The sequence below is a fragment of the Chlamydotis macqueenii genome, chromosome 1 (genome assembly GCF_036417535.1).
Source record: "Chlamydotis macqueenii isolate bChlMac1 chromosome 1, bChlMac1.mat, whole genome shotgun sequence".
Taxonomy (NCBI): Eukaryota; Metazoa; Chordata; class Aves; order Otidiformes; family Otididae; genus Chlamydotis; species Chlamydotis macqueenii.
In genome coordinates this window covers 159,810,388-159,822,565 of record NC_141556.1, presented here as the reverse complement: position 1 = coordinate 159,822,565, position 12,178 = coordinate 159,810,388, and the positions used below count along the sequence as shown (strand labels likewise).

The 12,178-nt window shown below is 41.4% G+C and overlaps 1 protein-coding gene across 8 annotated transcripts in view; it reads left to right on the top strand.

Annotated features, from left to right (window-relative positions):
- Window positions 1-12,178, top strand: part of MBNL2 (muscleblind like splicing regulator 2) — a 112,623-nt gene that overhangs the window by 13,696 nt on the left and 86,749 nt on the right. For 2 of the 8 annotated variants that reach the window (XM_086771348.1, XM_010122955.2), the window contains exon 1: window positions 2,387-3,338. The exons of 1 other annotated variant lie outside the window; for it this stretch is intronic. The gene's annotated coding sequence lies outside the window, so the exon portion shown is untranslated. Of the gene's footprint in view, window positions 1-2,380; window positions 3,339-12,178 lie in introns of those variants that run through there. 5 more of the 8 variants (XM_086771301.1, XM_086771355.1, XM_086771326.1 and 2 more) reach the window with 5 other exon arrangements.

The window sequence follows — 12,178 nt, the reverse complement described above, 5'->3', positions numbered from 1 at the left end:
GAATCTACCTTTATTTGTTATTCTTTGTTGTGTTTGACATCTGAATTTCTCAGCTTCCCTAAAATGATGTCATTTTGCAATTAAGTATATAATAAGATTGGGTAAATTGGCCTGAAAAAATTAAATTCTTGCCTTGATATTTTTCAATAATATCTTTTCTTCAGTCCCTGAACTCATGGCTTATTTACTGCACACTACTCAAGAGCCATTTTTGAGGAAGATGATACATTTTCTCCTGAGTTTTCTGATGGGGCTTAACCAAGGGGTTCACAAATATGATGTGATTTATTTTCAGCCCACCCTACTGAGTTGAGGGGCTTCTGATCCTTTGGCAAGGCAGGAACTGAAAACATAATAACCCACATGAGGAGCCAAGTAGGCACATGGCTGCTAGTTTTGCATTTGTGACTTGAGAGTTCTAGAAATGATATTTTGGAGCACCTCAACCCCTCTTTCACTGCGGTTGAAGCTCTGCAATGATGGAAGATTGCCATATGCACGGTGAAGTGGTGGCACGGAAATGGGATTGTGCCGGCAGCGCTGAAGCCTTGCCTTTCAGGGGGCTGTGGCAGTGACTTGTCTTGGGTTTGGGGTTGGGTTTTCTCTTTTTTTGGAGATAACTTGCAAGTTTCCTCCCTCTTCAGAAGCAAACTAACGGCCCACAAAAACTCTGGGCGCGTGTTGCTCTATGAACGGGCGTGTGGTCTACGGGGAGGGTGGCTGGCTCCCGTTGACTGGTGATCTCGGTGCTGCTTGCTCTTCCCAGCTCCTCGTCCAGTTTGGGCACCATCATCTTCTTGTTGTAACCTTCTACTCGACCAGAGCCAGGATTTCCAGGCTCTGGCTCTTGCGTCTCTTCCTCCCTTTCCCTGTCGTCACTGTCTGTCTCTTTCCTGCCCAGCTTTGTGTCACGTTTTGGCCCACCGGACCTTTCGTGCACCCCCTCTGCGGTGCGCTCTCGCAGGCCTATGCTCCTGCCCGTCCCTGAGGCACCAGCCGAAGGGTCACGAAAGCAACAGGCGAGGTTGTCTTCCTGCTGTCAGCTCCAATGTCTGGTCTCTGGCAGATGGGAGCAGCAGTTACAGGGGAAATCCTGCTAATCTCCTGTAACTTGAGCCCATTACATGCTCAGTCGCACCGTGGGGCTGGTGCCTTTCCAGCCGCACGCGGGCGAACGGCTGGAGGAGGCCGTGGACGCTCACTGCAGAACATTTTCTGAGGTTTGCGCTGTTGGGATCAGAAAAAAAACATTAAAAATATGGTGTCTATCAGCTATATTCTAGCAAGTTTTAAAGCTCTGTCAAATAGAAAAGTATTTTCATAAGTATAGCAAAAAAAACTGTAGCCTTGATTTAACAAAAGAACAACCAAAAAACCAAGGGATCAGCGCTCAGCCAAATCTAAAGATTGCTTTGGCGTGGGCAGGGGAGCCAGAGTTCCCCGGTGAGTGAGTGACAAGGGTGGCAGAGCAACGTGTTTTTGTCTAGGCTGTCTCAGAAATGGGCAAACTGCATTTTGGCAGGCAAGTAAATAAATCCTGCAGCAGATGTCCAGCATGGAAAATTTTTAACGCGGGCAGCTTGAGTTTGGCAAAGCCAAAAGAATGTGGAAAATACCGATGTGACACACAAGGCCACCTTCATAACAATGGAGTTACCACCCCTGTCCCCAGGGTCTCCTGAAACCCCCCCCGAATTAACTATTTGGGTTTTTTGGGGAGGTTGTTTTGTTTGGTTTTTTTTTAAATAGGGCAGAGTAGAGCAGAGCGGAGGGAGTGGTTGAGCAGAGAGCGAGGGCTGGCTAGCAGGAGCCTCCACAGCAGGAGCGCGTTTCGGCCGTGCCAGGGAAGGGAGGGTTTTCACAAATTGAGTGGGAGATGGTGGACCCTGACGGAGAGTTTTTGCTTGTGGGACAGAGAAATAATGGATTTTTGGGAAGCCACATTTGTAATATGCAAAACAGTCCATAGGAAACAATGGGGCTTTGGGACAGAGCTGCCAGTGAATGAGATCTTTGTTTTCCTCTTGTCTATTCATATTTCTAAACTTTTAGTGGCATTTTAAATGCATTTTACCCTTTTTTATGTAATGGCTTGAACTGCATAAACTGCTGTCTGAAGTAGTAGTGCACTGCAGTCTTTATCCCTTTCTGGATAAAGATTGACTTTCAGTTTAAGCTCCTTTCTGTGTTTTTCTTAATTGCAACTCTTGTTCAATAATCCTTGGCTGCTTTGTTCTCTTGTTTAAAAACAACTTCAGCAAAATTTGTGGGGAAAAGTGATTGACAGCAGCCTCGTGTACCCAGCGTATCGAGCTGCCCACAGCTTGACTTGAAAATGGCAACTGGTATCACAATCCTTATGCCAGAGCCTTGGTACAAACGAACATCGGTTGCAACCTAATTGCAGGAGCTGCAGTTTGGATGCCGATGATGTGATTTATCTGCCAAAGATATGAAAACACCATCATATAGATTGTTTTCATCGAGAGGCATCCCATACCTGCAGTCCCTAACAACTGGTCTCAAATATTCGGAAAGACGTTATGCATGCATTGCTGTTAAATGCAAACGCTGCAGAGTGAGATTATGCAGTATTTAATTGAGAATATTACTGCCTGGATCGGAGTGTGTTTCGGCAGCCTGTTAAGATAAAGGATAAATTGGTTTATGGTGCACAGTTCACCTTTACAACCAAAACAGCATCATTCTGCAGTTTTGGAAATGCTGTTTGTGCAAGCACTTATGATTAGCAAAAGCTTGGAAAATTTTTGTGCAAGAAATGGTGTAGCTGCCGTTGCCGTGGCAGGGAAGGGAGTTGTTTGCTTTTGCTGCATACATTATTTCATGGAGATACCGCTTCACCTCGCCAGTAAAACTCCTTTCCTGGGCGAGGGAAATTCCTGGTTCATCAGTATGGATGCATTGTTTTTACACATTGGAAGTGCTGTGCTGCCGCGTCAATCATCCCGTTAGGATCGGTTTAGGAGCAGTAGGGCTGACGAAGCTGGGTATGATTGGCTGCCATATGCTGGGAGGGCTCTGGGAGAAGGAAGGGCTGCAGTCTTTCAGCAACAGAGTTTAGGCTGTGTCTTTGCTTCATCATCTGAGGAAAAATCTCCAGATAAGGCACAAGGCTTTCCGAGCGCCAAAAAAAAAAAAAACAAACCCTCAAAAAAAAAAAAAAAAAACACCCAAAACAACCCGCCACCACCACGGGCTGCTCATCGTTTCCTGTGAAAATGACTTACCATGAAGTGATGGGAAGGACGTGGCTGTTTGTTTATATCGGATGTTCCTTTTCACGTTGGGAATGTGCCGAGTAGACAGGGCTAAACAAGGTAGGAGGATCGCTGTCTTTTACTGAATGTTTGAAGAGTTTGCTGCAGTGTGCTGCATACCCTGTGTGCTGCTCGGGGGAGTCGGGGAAACGATGTTTCTCCGGTGAATGTATTCTGTTAGGGTGCAATAGGTGGATTTGGTGGTAACTTGTTTTCAAAGGGAATTAATTTCCAGCATAAACGGCTTTCTTCAGAAATAGAACGTGGGTATACGCATATTAAAATAACGCAAGTGGAAAAAAAGAAAAAGAAATAGGTCAGTGTGTTTCAGAAGTGCTGTTACCCTAATTGGATTTTTAGCTGCGTTATCATCTGGTAGTGCTTCCCAGCTTTAGGAAAGAGAAGTAGTCAACCTGGAAATCTGTGAAGTTTGAAGATTTAGGTGAATTAGACTGGCTGATCTAAATAATTCCCTATCAGAGGCTTTAACTAAAGCCAAGACTGCCTGACTTAGATTTGTAGGAGCTGTACAACAAGACTGCAATATTCTACCCTGTTATAAAAGTCTGGGTGTTTTTGACTGCGCTATGGTTCCTTGTGCTCTTGAAGGCAAGCTGGGAGAGTTTTTTGTATTACAGTTTAGCTGAACGTTTCCTCTACCCTTTCCAGGTCTTTGTCTCGGCAGTGAAACAGAACCTGTACATGAAAACAAGGTTAATAATACGTGCTGCAATTATCTGATCTTTATACATTTTTAATGAGGGAACACACAGCTAGCAGAATAATTTAATGAGCAGGCTGGCTTTTAAAGCAATGATTTTACTGTGCTGAGACACATCAACTTTCCTGCTGAGGAGGAGCCTCAGGAAGAACTGGAGAAGATTTATGTTAAATGCTCTGGAGAGAAGGAAAAGGGTTATTTAGGGAGAAGTCTGTACAATTCTGGAAGGGTAGAGGAGTTATTAATTATTATTACTTCATTAGATTGGAAGCAAACTTTACCGTCATAGCGTGGGAGGGGTCAGAGGACATTGCCTCATCCTGTGACGCACTGAAGCCTCTTCAACTTTCTTAGACCGCCGTATGTATTGATGGTGCTCAGTACCCCTCAGGATCCCACCCAGTTAGCAACCTGAATTAGCATGCTGTCTTCAGTTGCTTTATAGCAGCATCGTATATATGTACAGTGTATAATACAGGTTCTTTAAAAGTCTTCTCTTTTTTTTTTCCCAAGACTAACAGTTGGTGAAACAGCAAGAAAATGTTATCTTGTTTCTCCTCTAGTAGCCAGGAACATTGTGTATAAATATTTGTATTCAAATAGGATGTGGGTAGAAAAATTAAGTGTATGAGCTGAGGAGGATTAAAGATCAATGTCTTAAAGAAGAAATTAGGTAAAAGAACCTTTCACTGCTTATGATATGATTTGGTTGTATGTATTCAATTTTGATGGTCTGATTTTGAGGTAAGTGTTAAGATATTTTTATTTTTTTTTCCACCCCATGATCAAGTTACACTAGTTTTAAAGTATTGCATTAAGCAGGCCCTTGTAGACCAGCCGTCCCTCCCCTTTTCCAAGGAGAAGTACAGGGCACGGGCTCAAAACTCCCAATGTCGCCTCCTGGCTCCTCACAGCTGACTTTGCCCAGAGGAGGTTTGATTCCAGTTCCCTCTTCCCTCCTAAATACTTGCTGAAGACCTGGGGCTAGGTTGTTGGCACATCTTCAGTTTATGAACTGGTCATTTTTAAGTTAAAAAAAAAAAATAAAAATCCAACCTTGTGTCCTTTGAGAATTTCGAACTGCTAACAAGTGAAACACATGTCAGGGTGTACAGCGTTATTGTTAAAAATCCACAGGGTATGGATATGTATGTTTAAATATCTATCACTGTCAATGTTTAAATGTGATGTTAAAAGTCAAAATAATCTTTTACAAGCTATAAAATGTGAGCTAGATTCTTAATTTTTGCAAATAATTTCCATGCACAGCTTACAGAGAAAACTTCAGTCTTGTGTTTTGCGACTGTCTCTTCCTTTCGGATAATTTAAGTGGCTGGTTTTGGTACCTTTAAGATGGGCAGTTAGGCATAAGGAGGATAATGCTATACATTACATTACAAAGTGAAGATTTGCATTCATCACTCAATCAAGCAGTTTGTATCGAACTATTGACAGACAGTCAAGCAACAAAGGGATTAAAAGAAATTATTTCCTGGTCAAGGAGTGCTTTATGTAGATAGGTAGCAGTGCTTTTATTCTGGAGGGTATAGGTAGTAGTAAAAACCCTGTATTTACCTCTGTTATGTAAATAGTTGGTAATAAAAGTATTTTGGAGCAGATTCTGGTACCTCTTTTTGTTTAGTGGTATCTTTTCTGCTTAACTGCTCTGTGAATTTAATCGGAGCTGTTGGTGCAGTAACGTCGTGCTGTGTGCAGTCTGCCTGTTTTCAAGGAATAATTACTCGGTTTAGAATTAGTTTCTTCATTTTTCTAGGGTAAGGTTTACTAATGAGTTACTTGTCCTCAAGTATAGTGTTGTCACTACAGAGTATTTGTAAAGTCAAATACAATTCTTCATTTGTAAGCGTATTTTTAATAGACATCTAAAATAATAATGTGATACTTTTTTTTTTTTTTTTTAAGCAAGAGAAGTAGCTCTTAATGTTGTGTGTGATTTCAAACACTCAGGTCTGGTAACTCATCTCTGTTGTGAATGAATGTTGTTCTCTGTTGCTCAGAAGTATGCCAGGGATAATCTGTACTGTGTTTATTTGTAAAAAGTTCTGTAAAATGTTCAGTTTTTATAATACTGAGAGATGAGAAAAAGACTTAGTGTTCGAATAAAATTCCTCATTAATGATTTCACATATGGTTTTAATTTCCTAAATCATTAGTTAGCAACATTGCTAAGATTTAAATTTCACATTAGTGATACCTTGTTTTCTAATGTTTTCTACTAGAAATTTTTTACTTTGAGGATTCTTCCCCCCCCTTCTGGGAGGAAACACTTTTTTTTTTTTTTTTTTAAAGCCCAGTGATTTTTTTTTTTTGTGAAAAAACGCACATGGCTGTTAGAAAATGATAGCAAAAGAGAACAACAGAATTTGCTAGTATATATTTTCTTTGTAAAACCATTTTCCAGCCTTTGATTGTGAAGCTGATTTGATAGGTTTAATACAATACATTATGGTTAACTAGTGAGTACTAGTGCTCTGAAACTGGTCTGTAAACAGGCTGAAATTATAGCCTGAGGAAAATGAAACTCCTTTCAAAAGGGTGTCAGTGCTGAAAACTAGTTCAAATAAAAGTAGTATTAACTGCTTGACTAATTAAACTAATCTTCTTATACATTATTAGCAAATGCAGTGACAGTTGTTGGTTATTGATATACAGAGTCCAAAGTCTCCTTTTAAAAACAAACTTTTCAGCTGTATTTGGGGTAGAGGGTGCGTGAGAAGAAAGAAATCGTGCAGCCCTTTTCTAGAATCTGCCAATTTCTTAATCTGCACAATTTCTTTAATAATTTTTTTTTTTTTTTTTTTATAAGGCCGTTAAAACACCAAGCTCTCCCTCTGACGACAACGCTGAGAGTTCTTAGTTCAGTATTGTGGGCATGCTAAAAAAAGAAAACTTTGGGGCTTTGACAATTGAAGAGTGTACCCAACAGGAGATTAAATGCAAAATCTTTGTAATTAAGACAAAGAAATACGAATTATATGGGGGACTTCTTGTGCTAGTCATGATTATTAAAGCTGCTGAGAACTGCCGGCGTGCAGCTTGCCGCTTGTGCTGGAGACTTGCAGGATTCCTGGAGCCGAAAGTTTGGCAAAGGACCTGGTGGGCTTGTGATACCTTGAACTTTGCAAGTATAGAAGAGCTCAGCTGTAGCTCTGGTAAACAAGAGGGATAAACACACATGTTCACACTCTTCCCCCTCCCCTCTCCCTTCTTCTACCTAGGTGTATGTCCACAAATGCATACACACATATGTAGTATACACATACTCATAAGAATATGGTCTTTTATTTTTGTGATTTTTGCAATGCAAACCCCATAGCTAATAAAGGCAGTAGGAGGGATTTGGTGGTACAGTTGTTGCATAAAGAAATGGATCAAGAAATAGGAACAGATGGTTCATATCAGTCTATTAACTTTTTCTATTTTAGATCAATAATTTTTTATCGGGCTTCTGAGTGGATGATAAACAGGGTTTCAGGAAGGTCTGGGTGTCGCAGATTGCTGAACTCCTAAAGAGAGACAAGGTCAGTTTGGAGGTTCACGTGCTGTAAAATCTTCTCTCCTGCAGAGAGTGCAGTGTCTCTGGCAGTAGGCAGAATTAGAGAATACAGGTAAGGAAAAATACAGAAATTTTTTCACTCTGTAGTTTTGTGGAAAGAAGCTAGGACTTGGTTAGAAATACTCTTTTTTTGTGTGTGAATTCTGAAGGCAACTTTTCAGTGTGTTGTTTTTGTGTGCGATCACTTTTAAGAGACAAGCGCAGCAAATAATTTTCATGGTTTTTTTTAACCCTTTCGTGTTCTCTCCTATCCAGGCTAAATACTTTTTTTTTTTTTTTTTTTTTTTTTCCTGAGTTGCTAAGGGTTTTTATGTTGGGTTGTTTTGTTTTGTTTTGTTTTGTTTTTTCCCCTCCCCCCCGCCAACTGCTCTGGTATATATGCTTCAGGTATACCAAATGGCTCAGCCCCCCACCCCCACCCCTCAGTTTCCTGAATCTGTCATGATCTTTACACTTTATAGGTATTATGTGCAGTATACTGAAATTAGTCTAAAGCTAACCTTAAACTGCGAAGTGGCAAGATTTCCATTTATTTTCAAACACTCAGAAGGGTGAGTTTCAGCCTGTTATGCTTTAACGCTCTCCTCCAGCAGCTCTCTGTGGGAGATGCCTCCTGACATTGAGGTGGGGGAACCCTGCCTTGTAGGATGTCAAAGCTTAGTTTTAATCCATTTTAATCTCTTTTTGGGTACTCCTTCCCATTTTCAGACAGCCTCTAGTGCTGTTACCAGAAGCTCTATCCACGTTTCAAGCCTACAGTCACACTGGTGTGTGGGCAGACTCCTCTGGCTGTGCCTCTGGTGGGACGGGCAGGCTCGTCCCTTCTCCTGTCGCTGGCAGGAGCATACCTCTGCACCCAGTGAATGACTGGGGGCTTCACCACTCCCCTGTGTTTTTTTTATTTTAAAAGGCTGCGATAACACGTATGGGATTTCCCTGATGGATGTGTTAACCCCTGGCACAGTATCCCCAGCTACGGCCTCTGACTGCTGCGAGGAGACCAATGCTGGCCTCCCACCTTTGTCTCCTCGCCCTGCAGCCCAAAAGCATTGGGGCCCGGGGCACCTCTTCCTGCTGGCAAGAGGCTTTTTTGGAGGAGGACACCGATGTGGGGGCTGTTCGTGGGAGGGATTGCAGTGCTGCAGTCCTTATTGGCATGCTGAACATGCGCCGGCAGCACGGCCTGCGGCTCTAGTGCTGGCCTTTAAAAACTTTTCTCTTTGCGTGTAATTTTTTTTTTTTTTTTCTCTGCAGTTCCCTTCTGTATTTTAGTCCCCCTCTGCCAATCCTGGGACACGCTTTGGGGCTGGATTGCTTTATTGCTGTAATTTTAAGGGGGTAGGGGAAGAAAAAAAAAAAACCCCAAGATTTTGTTTGCCACAGTGGGGAAGGCATGAAAGGCTTTGGAAATGGCTGTGTTTATAAAGCCAGTGGGGTTCCCCCCCCGTTTTTTTTTTTTTTTTTTTTTTTTTTTTTAAAGACCTCATTTAATGCTGACGACTGTGTGGTGAGGCCGCTTTCAAAGGCTTTGGTATCCACAGTAGCAGCAGCTCTTTGAAGTGGGAACGCCAGCAAGGGACAAGCCAGAGGCTTTATCCTTGGTGTAAAAGGTCCTAAGTGGGAAGAAGCCACAGCGTCCACCTGAAGGGGGGAAGCTGGAGAGTAATACCTAGAACTAAATCATCTATTGGACCTGGACCTCACCCGTGGAGCTGGAAGTGGTTGGACGCTTATGTAGGACTTGAGGGATCCAGTCCTCCTCCTCTCTCTCTCTCTGATTTCCTGCTCTTTCTGTCCCCACTTCTCCCCCCAGTCTTTTGAGGAGCAGGACACAACCACCAAAGGGCGAGGGAGCGAAGCCTGAGAACAAAGACGTTTCTTTTTTTTTTTTTTTTTTTTTTTTTTGGCTTTCCTAAATTGGTAGATCATCCTTCTGAAGTACAGAGCAGATGGCACAGTTGCTTGTGTGATCTGCCACTCCTTGTGGGCAAGTGTCTGGTTAAGTTGGTGGCTTTGTGGTGGCCCCAGGAGATAAAGCTATGCCTTCACGTTCTGAATCATCCTTTGGAGGTGCCTGTCTCCCGTTTGGCATGAGGACGATGAAGGAGATTGTGCTTTTTGGTCACCAGTGAGGCATTTGAGTGCCTGAAGATAGGTGGAATGAGTCTGCCATCTCCGAAATCTGTTTGTTTGAAATAGGAGAATTAAGTGTTGAGTTTCTCATGGAAGGGCTTGAGGATCAGAGTGTCCTTACAGATCCGTAGCCAGCCCTGGCTGCAGGACTAGGCTGCTTGTGAGGAGCTACTGTCCCGAGGCGGAGAAGGCAAAAGGGTAAGCTGAGGACAGGAGTATGTGCCTTGGCTGGCACATGACTCCAGCTGTTAATTGCCAGGGATGAGAGGCTTTCAGAGGAGGACTTTCCTTCTCAGCCACTGAAATTAGTAACCATTTGTGATTCTGATGACTTTAAATAATCTGATTTTCAAGTTGAGAAGTTATTTTAAACGTGTTCATATTTTTGACCTTGAGTACATCACCTGCCATTTAACTTAATGCTCTAGCTATTTGCCATATGCAAAGACTGGTGATTCACTGTGTCTCCCCTGCCTCCTAGTCAAAATTTACTGGTCCTCATCATCTGTCTGTTTGCTTATCATTCTTTCTATTGTCAAAAGCCTCGCCGTTGCCTCTTCCTATATGTAAGCCTGTCTGTAGTGCTGATGGTGCTGTTGCTGCTCTCCCTCTCTTTTCTAGCTCTGCAGTACTCTCTTTGAAATGGGGAAGATCCTAACTTGCTTTATCACTTCATAGTTATATGCTCCATGATTAGATGTAGTAGCAAAATTCCTTACTGTTTTCCTTCAGTATTGTCAAATGTTCTGTTTGCCTTATACTCCATCAACTGCTGAGTATTTTGCTGACATTTTCATTAAATAGCCCATAATGTCCACAAGATCTTTTCTGTAGTAGTGTCTTGTTTGAACCTAGTGTTTTGTGTGTACTTTTTATTACTTACTGTTTTTTTCCCCTCATCTGCTTTATTTTGTCTATGTTAAACTCTTGCATCACTTTATCATCCAGTGTACTCATTATCATGAGATACTTTGTACCTCCTTACAGTTGGCTTCGGGTATGACTTTGCAAAAATGTTATGTTAACTGCAAACTGTCTTTTATTGCTTATGGTTGTATTGCAAAGCAGAGGAGGAGAACTCTGTTTGTAAACTTCATTATGAAAATTGCAGCAGATTATTAGAAGTAAAAGGATGAAGTTTAACCATGTGAGGTCGTTGGGTTTGGGGACTTTTGTAGAATTTGTTGGCCTGAACTTCTGCTCTGATTTCAGTCTTTATGCCATCTGGAAATACTGAGCACTTTTAGCTACCATTTTAAATTAAATTTCTTTCAACGTTCATAAGACTTAGGTCATCACGAGAACTAGGTCTCACAAAAATCATCAGCTTACAAGGATGAGATGTTTCATTTACTTTTATTTTGCTTAATTTTGAGCTTTTAGGATTTGTATTTTATAGCTCTTTTGTACAGTTGTCAGAATTGTACTCTTCAATAAAAAATAACAGTTCTTTGTAAACGTACTTGTAGGTTATAAGGCATTATGAAACTCACTTGATGTTTTCAGGCTTCCAGTGAAATGGGTGATAGGTGCTGCAGTGGGGTTGTGAAGTGAGTCCTTTAACTTGAGAATTTGTGTTATAGGAATCAATATAGTTTGGTTGGTTTTGTTTTTTTTTTTCTTAGAAATGAAATTAAACTTAGTAGTAATAGTCTGCTTTGGTAAAGATAACCACGTGTATCTCAACCCTCTTGGCCTCTAGATTCCAAAATGTTAGCAGACTTCGCTTATGGAAAAGGTAGATGTGATGGTGTTCATTTTGGGGGGCTTCACTGCAGGATAACAATGATTGCGCTAAGATAGGACTTCAGAAACAGCAGACGAGTGTTTACTTTTCTGATTAAAAAATACTAAACTTTTTTATTTCTGTGCGTGTATTGACTCCAGTGCTGCACTTATCAAATTTAGATTGCATTGTGCCTTGTACATCAGCAGAATTGTTCTTTAAAGTCTTCCTGGCAGACCTTGCTTGTCTGGTGAATATTTGGCAATAATGAAGCCAGAAAAAGTCTGGGACCTTAAATTGTGGATTTCTGTCCAACTTTCCGGAACCATAATAATTTTAAAAAACACACCAAACCCTTTTAATCTGTAAATTGAGTGAACTTTGTTCATGAGAAATCCTGAAAGCATAAAACTAGAATACCACTGCATCTTTTCAGTCCCCCCCTCTTCTGTCTTGTTAGAGTGTAATAGTGGGGGTTTTTTTTTTGTTGGTTTTTTTTTTTTTTTTTTTTTAGTAGAGGACAGACGGTTCTGTTCAGTTGCTGTAAAGTGGTATCATGGTTACTACTATATCAGATGATGGGCAGAGGGATAAATATGGAGAAGTGCCTTTCAAGTAGATTTTCAAGATTTCTAGAGTCTGTGCATTGTAATAAAGTGGGTATCACAGTGAAAGCCAAATATTGGTAGTGTATACTTTACAGCCCATTAAGGTTGCAGAGGATTGCTGGAGGGCATGATTTT